Source organism: Homarus americanus, unplaced genomic scaffold (genome assembly GCF_018991925.1).
Source record: "Homarus americanus isolate GMGI-L3 unplaced genomic scaffold, GMGI_Hamer_2.0 scaffold36970, whole genome shotgun sequence".
Taxonomy (NCBI): domain Eukaryota; kingdom Metazoa; phylum Arthropoda; class Malacostraca; order Decapoda; family Nephropidae; genus Homarus; species Homarus americanus.
In genome coordinates this window covers 4,678,306-4,682,333 of record NW_024740094.1, presented here as the reverse complement: position 1 = coordinate 4,682,333, position 4,028 = coordinate 4,678,306, and the positions used below count along the sequence as shown (strand labels likewise).

Genomic DNA, 4,028 nt, shown 5'->3' with positions numbered 1-4,028 from the left:
TTTTCCTTACCCATTGACCTGTCATCTTACGAAAAAATTCCGATCGTCAACTCGTCAATTCACCAACGATCCAATTAATGCTGGGGTATAGCAGTAGGAACGTCAATTGCAAGACAGTGAGGTTGGTCTCACGTTTTCTTGAACACCTTATGTGTATATGAATTATTTAGATATCATATCGCCACTTTTCACCTTAGTTGCTGTTTGGTCAGTGGTAGATTCTTAATACCTGTTATGAACGTTATTGTTATTGATGGCAGAGGCGCACTCTGAGTTAAGAATGTCTTATCACTATCATATTTAACCAATAAGGGATATTTAGCTAGTTGAGGAGAATAACTATAGGAAATATACTGTAACTAATACGTAAGGAAAAGTATTGCAATTAATACGTACTATTGTGTTAGTAAGAGGAACGTATTGATAGTGATGCAATCTTGCGGGTGAAGAAGTAGTACCATCTTGTCCCCCCCCCCAGGCTTACTGTATGGCTAGAGTCACGGTGACGATGAAAACTGATCGAGGCTGTTGGTAAGGTTGAAAATCTTTATTCTTGTGTGTGGTGCTTACCGTTTTCTGTTACCATCTTCAGCATTATTCTCTCATCTCATTTTCTTCAGGGGGTAATGTGACCTTGAGTAGAAATAATCGTTATTTATTTAAGTATAGTATATATAAGGTTAAAAGTGTGTTAAGAAGTGTATGTACGAGTAAACTGTAAATGGAGACTTCTCAATAAGAAGAGGATAATGGTACAGTATTGTCATCAGTCTTGTATCACTCCGCGGTATGTGTAAACAGACCATACAGTTAACAGGGTTCAGTTATGCAGCCGCGAAGCGTCTGTGACTGTGCTGTGTCACTGCGCGTAACCGTGACCACGTAGTGTTAGTTGTGCTTAAGCGCTGGTGCACGGAGGAAGACAGGACGAAGTACCTCTTGAACTCTGAGAGGTAACTCGTGGATGCCTCGACACCTGCGTTGTAGTGTATCACATGAGGTTAATTATTGAAGTTGTTTGTGTAGTAGTGATGTGTTAACATTGTGAATTTCTACTGTTTGGGTGAGTTAAATGTGATTTAATGATGTTACATGAAAATATATTGTTGATTATGCAGCCATCATTTGTAAAATATTCTACTGACATTGTGTGTGTGTGGAGTCTTTGTATTGGTAATTGTTTATGACTACAATAATACACATTCTTTCGCTGCCCTGGCCAGTGACTCCGTAGAAGTGAAAACTGAAAACAGTGACTAAACAAACATTATAGTGTATATCGAGGAATGGATAATGGCTGGTAAATAGTCACTTCATAAAATATTATTAATTATAGTACTATGTACACCAACCTCGAACAGTTGAGGGGTGACAGAGTAGTGGTTAGAGCGATTAGCGTTTGTCTTTCACTCTCACCAGACATACCTGGGGCTGCTCCTGGCCGGGGCTGGGCGTTTTTGTGATGTGATATTTCCGAGCATGGCAGGTTTCCCCCCTTTATACCATAGGATCCGTCTCTACAAACAATGAGCATAAAATGGAGGAAACTGCAGCGGGCCTATTGGCCCATAGTGGGCAGTCCCATTTACACCCAACCCCCTAATGCTCATATATCCATCCAACCTATGTTTGAAGCTATCCAGCGTATTCGAGTTAATGATGACATTTGGTAACTTGTTCCACTCGTCCACTACTCTATTTCCAATCCAAATGTTTACCTATTTCGCGCCTAAATCCGAATTTGTTTAACTTTAAACCATTGTTACGAGTTCGCTCCTGGTTGGATAGTTTGAGTACGTTTGTAATGCCCCCTTTGTTCAGCCCCGACTTCCACACCTCTATCATATCGCCCCTCACTCTACCTCTCTCGAGGGATTGCAAATTAAGATGCTTCAACCTGTCTCTTAGCCTTGTCATTCTCCTCTGAATTCTTTCCAAGGATTCTATATCCATTCTGTAATGGCTCGTGAAGGTCAAGTTTTTAGTTTAGTTTAACAAATTTATTGGCAAAGCTTGTTGTACAGTTTGCCTATTCTGAGTAATTCAGTCAGGTCTTGACATTGAGGGTGGTATAACTTCTCACTGCCATGCAGGACAGAGGTTCATACACAAAGAAATACATCTACTTCATATTCATTGACTATACACATCTTCAGGGGTGAGTACAGACTAAGGAGAAGTACAAAACAAGGTGTATATATACAGAGGAGGCTGAGATCAGGTCCACAATAGTCAGGTATTAGGTAATGACCCTACTAATCTTTAAATAGCACACAACGGTTGGTGGTCAGGTCAGATGGTCAGGTGAACCGGCCTTCTCACCTGGTCACAAATCTTCTTAATTACAAAATTGTCCAGCTTGTACATGCCGTTACTCAAATTCATGTTGAATGCCTCGGTATGTTTAATAAGACTAGATTCTATGGTGTTCCTACTATCAATTGAATTACATGGTAATATTGAGGAGGCATTATTCCAGTCAATGCAATGCTTGTTATCCCTCAAATGAACAAACAGAGCATTGGATTCCTGGCCTGTCCTAACACTGTATTTGTGTTGTTTAATTCTAGTTGCAAGATCTTTACCTGTCTGGCCTAAGTAAAACATATTACATTCCTTGCAAGGAACTTTATAAATGCAACCAATTGTGTTGTTGGGGGAGTTCTTAATTAACATTTGTTTAACTAAATCCCCTAGTTGGCAACATTTCTAACTCCAATATCAAGAATAATATAGATCTGGTTGATAAACTCAATAACTTACACGTTAATTATGATTTTAAACTGGTCAGCTTTGATGTAACATCACTCTTTACAAAGGTCCCAGTTGATGATTTACTAGAGTTCCTCATAGATTCCCTGGATGATATTTCACTGCCCGTCTCGAAAGAAGACTTCATCGAACTCATCAAACTATGTATTAAGGATTGTAAATTTCAATTCAATGGAGAATATTATTCTCAAAAATTTGGTATGGCAATGGGTAATCCACTCTCACCTGTATTAAGCAACCTATATATGGAATTCTTTGAAAAGAAACTATTAAGTAATATTTTACCACCTTCAGCAGTGTGGTTTAGATATGTTGATGATGTATTATGTCTCTGGCCATGTAATGAGGACCTAAAAGCTTTCCTGCCACAACTTAACAGCTTAGCCCCCTCGATCAAATTCACTGTGGAATTAGAGCAAGACTGTAAATTGCCATTCCTAGACTGTCTGATACACAGAATAGGTAACACTTTTAAGTTCAGTATTTATAGAAAACCAACTAATGTGTGTTCATACATTCATTATTATTCTGCCCACCATAATAGAGTCAAACAGTCAGTATTTTCAACAATGTTTTTACGTGCTTTGAGAATTTGCAGCCCGGAATTCATTGTTGAGGAATATAAATATATCTATAATATTGGCTCAAACCTTAAATACCCTAGATCTTTCATAGACAAATGCCTAAACATTACTAAGAAATCTTTTTATAGAACTGATCCCAAGCCCACCCATGACCATAAGAATATCTTAATATTACCATTTCACAAAAATTTCTCACACATTCCTTTACAACTAAAAACCTGGAACGTCAATGTGGCATTTAAAAACTCATGCACTGTTAAACAAATGTTAATCAGGAACTCCCCCAACAACACAATTGGTTGCATTTATAAAGTTCCTTGCAAGGAATGTAATATGTTTTACTTAGGCCAGACAGGTAAAGATCTTGTAACCAGATTTAAACAACATAAATATAGTGTTAGGACAGGCCAGGAATCCAATGCTCTGTTTGTTCATTTGAGGGATAATAAGCATTGCATTGACTGGGATAATGCCTCCTCAATATTACCTTGTAATTCAATTGACAGTAGGAACATCATAGAATCTAGTCTCATTAAACATACCGAAGCAGTCAACATGAATTTGAGTAATGGCATGTACAAACTGGACAATTTTGTAATTAAGAAGATTTGTAACCAGGTGAGAAGGTTGGGTCACCTTACCCTCTGACCTGACTACCGACCGTTGCGGTGC

The 4,028-nt window shown here is 38.3% G+C and overlaps 1 protein-coding gene across 9 annotated transcripts in view; it reads left to right on the top strand.

Annotated features, from left to right (window-relative positions):
- The first annotated feature begins 791 nt into the window (after positions 1 to 791).
- The window catches only part of LOC121875177 (ATP-binding cassette sub-family C member 3-like), a 309,143-nt gene continuing 305,906 nt past the window's right edge, over positions 792 to 4,028 (top strand). For 3 of the 9 annotated variants that reach the window (XM_042379614.1, XM_042379620.1, XM_042379613.1), the window contains exon 1: positions 794 to 1,063. The gene's annotated coding sequence lies outside the window, so the exon portion shown is untranslated. Of the gene's footprint in view, positions 1,064 to 4,028 lie in introns of all 9 variants that reach the window. The other 6 variants (XM_042379618.1, XM_042379615.1, XR_006090559.1 and 3 more) reach the window with 5 other exon arrangements.